This window comes from Lissotriton helveticus, chromosome 2_1, assembly GCF_964261635.1.
Source record: "Lissotriton helveticus chromosome 2_1, aLisHel1.1, whole genome shotgun sequence".
Lineage (NCBI taxonomy): Eukaryota > Metazoa > Chordata > Amphibia > Caudata > Salamandridae > Lissotriton > Lissotriton helveticus.
In genome coordinates this window covers 1985429079-1985443758 of record NC_136059.1, presented here as the reverse complement: position 1 = coordinate 1985443758, position 14680 = coordinate 1985429079, and the positions used below count along the sequence as shown (strand labels likewise).

The following is a 14680-nucleotide window of genomic DNA, read 5'->3' as shown; positions in this document are numbered from 1 at the left end:
TAAAAGCGTTTGAAGAACTGAGGCCGCGACACCAGTGTGAATTCTTTTCGGGATACTGGATTTGTTGGATATATATATGTATATATATATATCCAAGCAAACAGGAACCCCAATTGAGAGAAGCTACTGGAAACTCATATTGCTCTCAGGTTTTAATGAACAGTTTGCAAGCAGGACCCAATACAAAGAGCATGCATTCAAAGTTCATACGCCGTACGCGTTTCGAGAATAAATCTCTTCCTCAGCAGCGTTTTGTTCCTGACAAGATGAGAGCGCTGTGACATCCGCACTTTTTAAATGTCATCACCTTCCAAGATGGGCGTGGCCACCCTCTTGGCATTCTGGATATTGTAGTGCGAGACACCCATGAACAAGAGTGAGAACACTTTTGAAAACGGTAGCACTACATAATAAACATAATATAAAAACATAGTTTGAGCAGATATATATATTTGTGTGTGTGTGTGTGTGTGTTGCAGGAATAAATAAAAGCGTTTGAAGAACTGAGGCCGCGGCACCAGTGTGAATTCTTTTCGGGATACTGGATTTGTTGGATATATATATATATATATTTGCTCCTTCCAGCTTTCTTCGCAAATCCCTCAGTAGAAGAAAAACGGCAGCACTCACGGGTTTTAGGCAATCTCCAACAAACTTTATTCAACAAAAACGCGTTTCGGGAAGCGTCCCTTCCTCAGTGTCATAGAGGAACGCTGTGCGCGGCGTCATTTTAAAACATTCAAACAGTGTGATGTCAGTAGACAAAGGACTACACTCTGCACAATCATAGGCGCCATCTTAGAGTGTGTTGTTATCCTCATTAAAGCGTTCATTTTCTGTATTTAAACAGATACAATTACACTTAAATATTGCCGTGTATCGGCATAAATGTCTCTCCAAAGAGACAACTGTTCTTTGAAAACATAGTCTCACAATTACTGTTTGTATGACTAAGTGTATCGGCAATTGCAGCCAGATGGCTGCTTTCCCTCATATACAAAGGAAACATTCCGAGAGACGCGTACTCCAGACACACACCCCTTAATCCTGTCAGTAAAAAATATTTTGTCATTAGAATTATCAAAAATATATATCCCGATTATCCACAAAAATTCCATGTGTAATTGATTCCAATAATTACATCTTTTTGTTCAAAGGAGTTTTCAAATTGAACACATCATAAGACATCGAATAACCAGATCCAGAATATTAATTAATCTCGAAAAAAGATTACATTTCAGATTATCATACAGATTGGTATAAATCACATTTCATTGGTTTTACCCAAGGTGTGAGGCCATCTCTTCCCCCGTGTTGAGCCCCCCCGGTGTTTTTGTTTCAAGATCTACTATGTAACGGGATTCAAGTCTTCTTAATTTTTGCAATTTGTTTCCTCCCCTGATGTTATCGGGAACACAATCTAAACAGAAATATTTTAGAAGTCCTCTATCACTGTTGTGCTTGATAGCAAAATTACGAGCGACTGGGTAGGAAAAATCCTTATTCACAATCGCCCGCATATGCTCAAGGATTCTCAGCTTTACCGGGTTAATTGTACTACCTATGTACCTTAGGTTACACGGACAGATGAGGCAGTATACTGCCTGGCTAGTGTGGCATGACATGAACTTATTGATCCTCCTTCCTCCACTGCACCCTCTTACTTCATAAGAAAGGATAAGTTTACTTGATGCACAGGCTTTACATCTTCCACAAGGGAAGAACCCTTTTGCATCTTTTAGCGTCCCTGGTTGTTTTATCATTGGATTTAGGTGACTATGCACCAAATGGTCTCTTAGTGACCTGGCTTTTCTGAAAGTAATCCAAGGAGCAGGGGGAATGGCTGGTCCGATGATGGAATCAGTTTTAAGAATATGCCAATGTTTGATCATAATAGATCTTAATCTGTGAGAATCCACAGAATATGGCGTGATTAACCTGACATTGCCATCATCAGAAGTTGAACCACTTTTCTTTTTAAATAGGTTCCGTCGAGGTAATTTTCTCACACGATTAAGTGCATCCTGTAACAAATTTTGTTTATAGCCTCTCTGTAGAAATCTCTCCACACTTCCCTGTGCTGCTATTTCAAAGTCATTGTCAAGTGTACTATTTCTTTTTAGGCGTCAAAATCCCCCATAGGGGATGCTGTTGATCAGTCTACGGGGGTGGCTACTGGACGCATGTAAAATGCTGTTACCAGCAGTAGGCTTGCGGTATAATGAGGTCTTAATTTTATCATTATTCACCTCAATTCTCAGGTCCAAGTAATTCACTGTTTCCTTACTGATCTCCCCAGAAAATCTAAGGTTACAATTGTTATCGTTTAGTACTCTGATATATCCCTCTGCCTCTTCGTTTGACCCTTGCCAGATTAAACAGAGATCATCAATATATCGGTACCAAGCGACCACCTTGTTTGACCACTCGATATTCCCCGGGGCCCAGGCTACCTGCTCCTCCCACCAGCCCACAAAAAGATTTGCGTAGCTGGGGGCGAAGCAGGAGCCCATCGCCGTACCAGACAACTTTCTAAACAATGTATCCTGGAAAAGAAAGATAGATATATATATATATATATATATATATATATATATATATATATATATATATATATATATATATATATATATATATATATATATATATATATATATATATATATATATATATATATATATATATATATATATATATATATATATATATATATATAAAAACACCTCGGTACCCGTCACACCATTAGACTTCAGAGCTCCATTCTCCAAGCACTCAGGCAAACAGGACTAAGCGGAACCAGAAAAAAGATATTTCAGGTACGTCAATTTATTTTCTATATTTTTCTTTTTTCAGCCAAAGTGCATCGTGCTCTAAAAACAGGCCTGCGCGTTTTGGCCGAAGCTTTCTATTGGGCCATAGAAAGCTGCCACACAGAGTGTCCAGTTAAAGAGCCATTGCCCTATATTACCGCCACCCCACATTTAAAAATTAACAATATGTTTACAGATCACTAAATAAAATTCATTCCTCGTGTTTAACCTGGTCACATCACCATCAAAAATATACTTGTAATTTAGAGTGCTTGTCATCTCACATATCCTTGTATAAATATCTTAATGCAAATGCGTAATGTACTCTCTGACAATATGTTTTGGGAAATGGAGCATTCTAAGGAAATTATTGTGAAGGGCATTCATTTCCTAAGCTGCATTAATTCTATTCTATTGCCTTTACTCCAATCTTAAAACATATACCCTTAAACACGGACATTGTTCTTTTAGATGTAAAGTTAATTGGATTTGCATGAATTTAAAGGGGAAGGAACAAAAAAAAAAGACTTGTTTTTCTTTATATTTCAGTTACTCTCATTAAAACAATCCTTCTCACTATCCCTAGCATATAAATAGTAGGTGTAATCAGATGAGTTGTTTTTAAATAGAGACATTCTTTGTCCTCTAGTAAACCTTGTTCATGACATGCATTTACCTTATTGCGAAATTCATACATAATTCTCTGTGTTGGATCTTCTTTCAACTTTGACTTCTTGCTAATGTTTTAATCGGTCCATGACAAATATGTTTCCTCCCTTATCCGAAGACTTGATAATTATGCTGCTGTCATTTTGCAGGACTTTTAAAGCCCACCGGACATCTTTGGTCCTATTTTTCTCCTGATGGAGTATATTTTTCTTTTCCTTTAAGTAGATCACCTTGAGCTCCTCCGTCATACTCTCCTGGAAAATATCTTTACTATTTCCAGAATGAAGCTATGGGCAAAACTTCCACTTAGGTTTACATCCACTCCAAACTCCTTCATAATTTTCAATTCCTATACTTTGACAGTAATCTCTATTCAATATAACTTCTGGGATGTATGTTTCTTGTAAAATATCAGATACATAATCCAAAGAAACTATAGCTTTTAGAGATGTAACATCTTCCGATGTGAGGTTAGACAAAGTTCGAGAAGTACTATTATGTATTGCACTTAGTTTTTTCATAGAAAAATGTTTTTTTAAATTTTAATTTACTACAAAATGTATAGAAATTAATACCTGCAGTTTCCAGGTTGATCCCAGTGACCGGCCATAAGGTGAGATCTTTATTGAGAAGAGTTTTGTGTTTCTGATTTAAAGTTTTTGATGAAAGATTTATTATCAAATCATCTTCAATGTTCAATATTTTCCTCTTGTTTTTAGCACCTCTCCCTTTTCTCTTTTTGAATTTTCCTTGTTCTTTTTGATTTCCTATTGCTTGAGTTCCTCTGCCTCACCCTCGCAACATCCAGAAGAGGCTCATTTCTCCAGAAAAATCCAGTCTTGAACAGGTCATTTATTGCCCTTCGTCCCCCATACTCACTGGCGAGCTCTCAATGCTGGACGGTGACCTTGATGTTTCTTAAGCCTCTTGGGATTCTATTGCATTCTATATATTTCTTCAGTGTCACACTTTCCCACCATTTATTGATTTCAACAGTGCTTGCGTGTTCTAAATCCTTCAGTAATTTTTTTAGAAGTACTGGAATTCGTAATTGTATCTCCATGTAATCTTGTTGAACGTGTGTGTGTGTGTGTGTGTATATATATATATATATATATATATATATATACACACACAAATCCTCTCCAATGAAGAAAAGCTAAGAGGCCACATAGGGGGAACCACGGGAGCCTTTATTGGAAAACAGCATAGGCATGATGCATTTCAGCGTTGTAGCCTTCTTCAGACTGTTACCTGAAATCTGACCAGTCACCGCCTTTTAAGTGTCCTGCTATGCCCTTATAGGAGGGAGAGTTCCGCCCCCAATTCACGTGGCCGCACTGCCAGTGCGGTCACATAACCAACTACAAGTCCCAGGAAGCAGTGTTTCAGGTAGCGTGTTGCATGGCGAAGGCTGCAGGGAAAAGGCGCGATGTGTTGGGAAGGGCAATTCAGGTGAGTGTAATGTCCTCTGGCAAAATATAAATATATAAATATATATAAATATATATATATATAGTTCAAGTTCAAGCATTTAAATAGCGCACTGCTCACCCAGAGGGTCTCAAGGCGCTAGAGGGAGGGTTCATTACTTGTCGAATAGCCATGTTTTCAGTTCTTTTCTGAAGGAGATGTGGTTCTGAGTAAGGCGGAGGTGGGTGGGGAGTGAGTTCCATGTCTTGGCAGCCAGGAAGGAGAACGATCTGCCGCCCATGGTGGATTTTCGGATGCGCGGGACTGTGGCGAGGGCTTGATTGGCTGATCTTAGTTGGCGGGTGGGTTTGTAGAAGGACAATCTAGTGTTGAGGCATTCGGGTCCTAGATTATGAAGGGCCTTGTGTGCGTGGGTGAGAAGGCGGAAAGTAATTCTTTTGTTGACGGGGAGCCAGTGGAGGTCTTTTAGGTGTCCGGTGATGTGATCTTGGCGCGGGATGTCTAAAATGAGTCTCGCTGACGCGTTTTGGATGCGCTGGAGTTTTTTTTGTAATTTTGTTGTAATTCCGGCGTAAAGTGTGTTGCCATAATCCAGACGACTCGTGACCAATGCATGGGTAACGGTCTTTCTTGTCTCGAGGGGGATCCAGCGGAAGGTCTTTTTGAGAATGCGAAGGACGTTGAAGCATGAGGATGAGACGGCGTTGACTTGTCTGGACATTGAGAGGGAGGAGTCTAGAATGAAGCCGAGATTACGTGCATGGTCTGTGGGTGTGGGTGCTGTGCCCAGGGCGGAAGGCCACCAAGAGTCGTCCCAAGCTGAGGGGGAGGATCCTAGGATGAGCACCTCTGTTTTGTCCGAGTTGAGTTTTAGGCGGCTCTGTTTCATCCATTCGGCTACTTCTTTCATGCCTTTGTGAAGATTGGTTTTAACGTTGTTGGGATCTTTGGTGAGGGAAAGGATTACCTGGGTGTCGTCGGCGTAAGAGATGATGTTGAGGTTGTGTTGACGCGCGATAGAGGCGAGAGGGCTCATGTAGACGTTGAATAGGGTGGGACTGAGTGATGATCCTTGGGGTACTCCGCAGATGACTTCGGTGGCCTTAGAGTAGAATGGGGGAAGTCGGACTCTCTGGGTTCTTCCAGCTAGGAACGAGATGATCCAGTCCAATGCTTTTCCTTGTATGCCGATGTTGCTGAGGCGTTGTATAAGGGTGCTGTGGCAGACTGTGTCGAAAGCGGCGGAGAGGTCGAGAAGGATGAGGGCCACTGTTTCTCCGTTGTCCAGGAGTGCTCGGATGTCGTCGGTCGCTGCAATGAGGGCAGTTTCGGTGCTGTGTTTGGCTCGAAATCCGGATTGAGATGGATCAAGGAAGTTGTTGGATTCCAGGAAGGCGGCGAGCTGGCTGTTGACGGCTTTCTCGATGACTTTGGCCAGGAAAGGGAGGAGGGATATGGGTCGGTAGTTTTTCAGTTCTGAAGGGTCAGCTGTGGGTTTTTTCAGAAGGGCGCCGAGTTCGGCGTGTTTCCAGATTTCTGGGAAGGTGGCAGAGTTGAAAGAGCAGTTGATTACATAGAAACTATGAAAGTGGACTTCCAGTGATGCTGTATGCGTAGTGAAATAATAACACCGACAGGCTCACTGTCTGCGTAAATATAAATATAAATATGTGAATAATGGTAAGAATGTAAATAAGAATGTATATATGTATATACGAGACTATTTGCACTTAACTATGAACAACGCATACAGCATCACTGGAAGTCCACTTTCTATGTTTTTGAAGTATGACGCTATGCATTCAAAATGGCCCCTCTCAGTGTCGACAGTAAACACTGACGAAGGTAACCCGAAACGCGTCTGTTTGTTTGTCGAAGAATAAACTAAATTTGAAAATTTCCCCGCGAGTGCTGTGACTCTTTTCCCGGCGAGGAAATAAGGAGTTTGGAGCGATGATATGATGTGGCACACCACCACAAACAGCACCCGCCCGAGAGTGACCCGATTTTGGTGACCTGGAGCGAAGATATATATATATATATATCTCCATCCATCCTTCCTTCCTTCCTTCCTTCCTTCCTTCCTTCCGGCGGTCGCCAGTAGGTAGTTATAGTTAGGATTGTTTCCCATAGTTACAGATAGGAATTAGCATTTAAAAAACCTATGAAATTCACTGAAAAAACCATAGGTTTCACACCAGTTATAGTTAGGAATTAGCATTTAAAAAACCTATTAAATTCACTGAAAAAACCATAGGTTTCACACCAGTTATAGTTAGGTGGAAATTTTACTCGCATAAAACCATTGAACTTCCCACGTTATAGTTAGTTGGACTCACTATAACTTGCGCGTGCAATGCACTGCTGATGACGTCACATATTACATCACTCATGACATGGTCAGTGACATCACTCATGACATCACTCATGACATCTCAAATGGCATCACTGATGACATCATCCAGTGAATGTGTATCTTTCTGAAAAATAAATATTTTTTATATATGTATATCTAAAGGTTGATGGAAGAATAAATGGGTAAATAAATGTTTAAATGGATTTTTTTTGTGTAAAATTGATTGGTTAACTGACTTATTAAATGTATCTTAATGAATACATATATTAGCGAGTAATGTTTAAATATTTAAATATCTGTGTCTCACTTTGTGTATAAGTGGCTGCATGGGTTGGTGAGTAGCTACATGAGTGTGTATATGGGTTATTAGTCTCGTATATACATATATACATTCTTATTTACATTCTTACCATTATTCACATATTTATATTTATATTTACGCAGACAGTGACCCTGTCGGTGTTATTATTTCACTACGCATACAGCATCACTGGAAGTCCACTTTCTATGTTTTTTGAAGTATGACGCTATGCATTCAAAATGGCCCCTCTCAGTGTCGACAGTAAACACTGACAAAGGTAAGCCCGAAAAGCGTCTGTTTGTTTGTCGAAGAATAAACTAAATTTGAAAATTTCCCCGCGAGTGCTGTGACTCTTTTCCCGGCGAGGAAATAAGGAGTTTGGAGCGATGATATATATCTGCTGCTGTCAGAAGGCAGACTGTGACTTCACGGGGGGAGTGTTCACAGCAGTTGCTCCTCACGGCCCGGTTTGAACTGTTACTGTGGCTTGGGCGTAGGGGACCGGAGGAAACCTTAACACGCAAGTACAGACGGCACCCGCCACTACATGGCCCCCCTCGCAAGGCACCTCAAGCGCACACTTAAGTGCAAAAGACTTACCCTGTTACGATGTTTCTATTTGGTTGCTTTCTGGTAGCTGTGGTCCCACATTGAAGGACAGCTGTCATAGGTTAACAGGGTCAGCTGTTCCGTCATTTATGGGAGGGCCAACGAATTCGAGGAGGGAGACGGTGCATTCTGGTGGTGTACAGCGTCTGAGGAAGGCTTTTGTAGCTGAAATGCATCACGCAGCGCCACATCGTGAATAAAGGTCCCTGATGGAATCCCTGCTGTGTCCTTGGTCTACTTTCTACAAAGTGGTCTTTTTCTTCATATTTACGTGCCTGCCAGGAACACGTTTCAAGGACCCGCCCAGCAAAGAGTCCGGGAATTCAGCTGGCAACAAACTTTTCAGGAATCAAGTTATTGATATTTCCCAGACTGCCACGAAAACAGGCCACGCAAGCGGCTGCTGTCAGAAGGCAGACTGTGACTTCACGGGGGGGAGTGCTCACGGCAGTTGCTCCTCACGGCCCGGTTTGAACTGTTACTGTGGCTTGGGCGTAGGGGACCGGAGGAAACCTTAACACGCAAGTACAGAGGGCACCCGCCACTACATGGCCCCCCTCGCAAGGCACCTCAAGCGCGCATTTAAGTGCAAAAGACTTACCCTGTTACGATGTTTCTATTTGGTTGCATTCTGGTATCTGTGGTGCCACATTGAAGCACAGCTGTCATAGGTTAACAGGGTCAGCTGTTCCGTCATTTATGGGAGGGCCAACGAATTCGAGGAGGGAGACGGTGCATTCTGGTGGTGTACAGCGCCTGAGGAAGGCTTTTGTAGCTGAAATGCATCACACAGCGCCACATCGTGAATAAAGGTCCCTGATGGAATCCCCGCTGTGTCCTTGGTCTACTTTCTATAAAGTGGTCCTTTTCTTCACAGATATATATACATATATATCTCTCCTACCGGTGGTAACCTGTAGATAGCAAGAGATAAGACCTAGTTTCCATAGGAAATGGGGTTTTTGTTTTGCCAATAACTTTGGCCCCATTTGACGAATCCTCATGAAAATGTCAGTACTAGTTTGCCACTCACAGCAGCTGCTGTCTAGAAAGTTTCAGGATGATTCGCCAAGCGGGAGCGGAGAAAAGGGGGGGGGGGGGGGGAGGCAAAATGCTTTCTCCCAATGCAATCTCCCCAAGGGATTTTAGACACAACTAGAGCCCGAACCGCTTACTGGAATTACACCAAATGTGCCAGAAAGGTACATTTCGGGCCAGAAATAGCCCTTTGTATAATTTGGTGTAAATCTGTTCAGTAGTTTTGGAGTTATTAAAGAAAAAATATTCATGGGGGGACATGGGTCTGACAGATCTCGTGATGAGATCTGACTGGCTGCCACCACTTTAACCAACAAGTGATGGCAGCCATCTTGGGACTCGGTACTCAGTCTGAGTCCCCCCAAAAAAAAGGAAAAAAGGGGGCACGGTATGAATACCCTGAACGTCTGGGGCCAAAAAGGTTTTAAAAATTTGTTTACAGCAACTTTTTGGAAGATTTGCAAATCACTTGTAAAAAAACAACAGCAAGCGCTGGCTCCTCTGCTTGTTTTTATTTTGTCTCCGTGTGGGCCGGGGTGGGGGAGGTTCATAGGTTTGGGGGGGCGCACATAAACCCCCTCCCCAGGCTGAATTCGGGCCTGAGGACCTCACCTAGTCTTTAAAATATATAGGGGGGCGCATGGCCCTCCCACCAGGCTCAATTCGGCCCCAGGGACCCTATCCCCTGTAGCTTCAAAGAGAGAGATGGGTACGCAGCACCCGCTTCGGTCCCGGGTACATATCCCTGGAGCCCGGCCATGTTGGTAATGGGGAGTGGACCCCACCTCCCTGGGCTGATTTTGGCCACGGGACCCCACCTCCCTGGGCCCGGTCGCAATAAGAAATTGGAGGGGGCTGTGTGGCCCTCTTCCTGGACCCCATTCCCAGCTGGATGGCACCTGCTCAGTCCCAGGACTTAGTTATTTTCCTGCCCGTACTAGCACGGGCAGCGTAACCTGTGTTTCCTTTTGCTTGGAGGGAGCAATTACAAACCTCTTGGAAAGCTCCGGAAAGCAAGAGCAAACACAAAGTCTGTCCCAGCTGGCAGGAGCTTTAAAAATGCTCGCGCCAGCTGGAAGCAGACTTCGGATCTTAGCCTGCAGAGATGCAGGCAGGGAAACAGAGCTGAAAATTGCCCATGCCCGCAGGGAGCATTTTTTTTTAGCTGCTCCCTGCAGGGGAGAGCAATGCTGGCTCCCGATAGATATCTACAGCTGGCTGTCCCCTTGGGGACTCCCCCCGTGGCCCCCAACGAGGACATGGTAGGTACCCGGGGAGGGCACCAGGGCACCCACCCTTTCTTGGCTGGGGATGTGATCCACAGGGCCAAAATATACCCCTTCCCCCTTAAATTATTTGCCAGGGTATGGGGTCCCCGGGGCTGAAATCAGCTTGGGGAGGGGGGGGCATGACCCCCTCTCTTTTTTCAGCTACAGCCGAGTAACGGGGGATGGGGTCCCACGTGGCCGAATAGGCTGAAGAAGGGGGTTGCATGTCCCCTCCCCCTTATTAACTTTGGCTGGGCCTCGGGGTATGGCCACTTCGGGGTCCTGCAGATCCACCCCAAGTGTGGCCCCTTGCAGAATTGCATTAGATCCACAGGGCTGAAGAGAAAAAAAAGGAGGGGTTGGTTGCGGGGCTTTAGCTGTGTGCGGCTGGGCACTCAATCCCATGCCTGACGTGTGCGGGGGGTGGTGGATATGCAGGGAGGGACAGAGCTCGATAGATACATTTATCTGCTTAAACTAGCTTTTTATTATAATAATGCCAACATTTTCACATTCTCTTCCTCACTCTATCTTGTTCATCTGCTTGCTTCAAGGTTGCCATGCCTCACAAGTGTGCCTCACAAGTGTACCTCATAAGTCTATTAAATGATTACTGGGACACTGCTCGGACGTCTGGGTGAGTTTTATCAAGGGAACTAGCCTAGACAGTGAGGTCAACAGAGCATAGGCAGGTTTAATAAAAGACCTTTTTTCCTAAAATGAGTGATTTTCTTTAATTTGATGCTGCATACTGTTTATACATGTCATATAAAACAAAAATGGTTCATTAATAATGTTGCTTTTCCTTATTAGTAATAAAAAAGGCTTCTTTGCTGAGCCGACAGCATTAGCATGGCGGTCGACGTCGAAGCTGGGGAATCGGGTTCGAGCCTCGGCAAGGACGCTCAACATCCTGTGATTCTGGGCAAATCACTTAATCTCCCTGTTCCTAACAAAAATGAATGTGTCCTCATGTAACGAAACTGGTGCTACGTAAAGCGCTCTGATACCCGATATCTTCGGGTCAAGTTTGCGCTCTATAAAACTCTAAAACATAAAATTAAAAAAAAGATAGACCCTCAAAGAAGAGTGCTTTGAAAAGAAGTCTGAAGATGCTGTAAGTGATGAGCTTAAAAGACCTACTGCATAAAATATTGAACAGTAGATACTTGTAACAAAGGGCCAGTATTTCAAAAGGATCTTTCAGAAAAGCGCATCTGCTTGCACATATTTATTTGTGAACAAAAAACTCTAAATCCAGCAACATGTTAACATGCCTGCGAAGTAAAACAAATGAGCACACGAGGAGGATTAGTACTAGCTCTTTATGATAGTCTAAGGAATCCAAGCACTTAGTAAAAACACAAAAAGTAAATCAGAAAGTTTATCATTAAATGTTGCAGTGTCACCAAAAAAGCGACACCTAATGTCACATCAAAGATACTGCTTGAATCCCCATCACCCAGACCTAAATAGGATAATGTAAACATCCACGAAATGGTTATTGGATGCCTTGATAAACAGCCCATTAAAGCAAGGGCAAACTATGAAAAACATATGGAAGCCAAGGGCTTAAAAGGGCTCTCTCAGAGAGCATCCTCTCTCTGCAAATTTAATGCACTTTTTTGAAGAACTGATGATTTCAGTCAAAGGTAAAAAGAAAAATGAATTAATAAATACATCACTCCGCTTAGACAATGGTGATTAAAGTGCAGTTCTGGCAGTAGAAAAGCAAGGGTTGGTGTGGAGGCATTCACAGGCTTACTTGCCTCCTGGCGAACTCAAAAGTTTGTCAAGCTGCAAATTACACAGGTTTGGTCGTAAGGCAGGCAGGGAAAGGGCATTTGATGTTGCCACACGGAAATAAGCATTGGTCTTCAGAAAATGGAGGACATAGCAAGCTAAGCATAAGCTCCTCACTCACCCAGCTCTTAAACTTTCAATGCTGAAATTGAAGGTCTTGGACATGGAAATGTTGAATGGACATGGAAACGTTGAATGAATATGGATTTTATAATACTGTAGGAACCCCGTTTTTGTTTTGCTACAAATAATGGATGGATCATCTAAATTATGGATTTTTAAAGCTATGCGTTAGATATACGAGACCAATGGAACAAAACGCAGGAGGGCAGAGAGCGACAGAGTGTACACAGTGGGAGCAGGAACAGAGTGAGCTATGGCACAAAGCACAGGTGAAGGGCACAAACAGTGGGTGGGGAGGCACGAAGTGAATACAACGTCCCATACGGCAGCCGAGAACAGTGGGTCACGGTTCTCATAAAGACTGTGGGCACATAGAGTAAAGAAGCACAGTACAGAATTTAAGAGGGTACAGAAACAGTGACCGTGGGTACTCTGGGGTGGAGATGTTGCAGGTTAAAGTGACTGAAGAGCAGAAAGTTGATGGCAAGCTGTAGAGGAGATGCCACAAAATAGCTGATTGCGCATGGAGAATGTATGAGACAACAGGACGAATTAAGGGGCACGCTATGTGTGAGCGCACGTAGTGGGTCAACAATTTTAATACGAGTGAAGACACATAGTGTTGGTGAACAGCACAGGATGAATTAGGAGCAACATAGCAGCAAAGGTGGCACATAGTGGGCATCTCTAGGAATAAAGGCACATGGTTTAGGATCAAAAGCACTTGAATGTAGATCAGTGAAAGGTTTCCCACGAGGAGGTAACTCAATCAAGAAGAAATAAAGATGCTTACAACACAGTAAATAAGTGATCTTATAAACAAAGCATTCGCTCTGGGATCTTGGTCCATGTAGTAATGTTTTCCAAAAGTGTTTAACAAAGGCCAAGTAACTTACTAGCGAAACGTCAGCAAAATTACCCTTCTCAAGCAGGTTGCAGTGGCCAATCTGCACCTGGCATCATGTACTATAAGGTAAACACGATGAGAGACGGAGCGCTGAAACTTTTAAGACACTCCCCCTCAGTCACAGATCTGGGTTAAATCCATCATCGTTCTTCAGCTCACTTCACCACCCCAGTTTAGACCCACCAATATGTAAATCAGTCTTGATCCTGTTTCTCATGGGAACAGTCAAGCACGAACTGCCAAGCCAGGTCTTGCCTGGGCCGGACACAAGCATCCTATAATCACATTCGTTGACTACCTCACAGCTTCACTGATGCCTAACACTATCCAATGTAACACTGCTTTCTTACAGCCACACTCTTGAAAGCACTTCCATAGGTGACCACAAGTTGAAGGTCCATATTATATTTACATAACAGTAAATACAGCGAGAGACTTTCTTGCATCCAATCAGTACGGCCACTCTTCTAGCTCTAGGTGAATGCAAAGAAAGATTAATACATTGGTGAGGAATCAAATTGGTCACCTCCTTAATAAGGTAAGACTATTTTACTCTCGAGGGTATTTTGCCCTTTTTAAACACTGTGAATGGCATACCTGCCTACAGTGATGTGTAATGTAATACACAACCTTGCGGTTGAAGTTCTTACCACCAGGAAAGCAATGTTTATTATTTCTCAGTACCTGTGCAGAAGTTTGAAAAGTGATCCCTCAAATGAGCCAAAACAATGCTGAGACCAAACTGAAGTTTCATGGGTGATACTGGAGGAAACCTATTCACCAACAGCTTAAGAAACTGCAAAACCACAAGAATCCCTCCCCCAAACCCCCACAAAAAATGGACAGGACCTTCAAGCTACTCCAAAACGTTTGGGATTGTACCAAGTAAGAAAATTAGTTACTTACTTGCAACTGTTGTTCTCCAGTATTGGTATCTTTCTTAGATTCACATGCTTGAATCATAGCATGGAGGAAGGAGTAGAGGCTTACCTTACTGGAAGAGATGAAGTAGAACTGCTTGTCCAACAGCTTCATCTATGCTTTATGCTGCATCAAGGTAGTAATGTCTAGTAAAAGTGTGCCTGCTAGACCAGGTTGCTGCTCTGCAAATCTAATGAAAGGGCACATCAACAAAGACAGCTGTGGCGGTCAAGACAGCTCTGGTACAGTGGGCACTGACCTTAGTAGAGAATGGTTCTCCTGCTGGTTGATCACAAAATTGAATGGCTGAAGCAATGCATCTTGTTAGAGTCTGCTTAGAGACAGGAAAGCATTTTTCTGATATCGCCGTAATCTACAAAAAACTGATCTGCTTTGCTTATGTTGTTAATTTTTTGTTTATGTAGAATTTGAGGTATCTTT

The 14680-nt window shown here is 43.0% G+C and overlaps 1 protein-coding gene across 4 annotated transcripts in view; it reads right to left on the bottom strand.

The window, feature by feature from the left end:
* Nucleotides 1–14680, bottom strand: part of ARFIP1 (ARF interacting protein 1) — a 366293-nt gene that overhangs the window by 52268 nt on the left and 299345 nt on the right. The window lies entirely within an intron of this gene.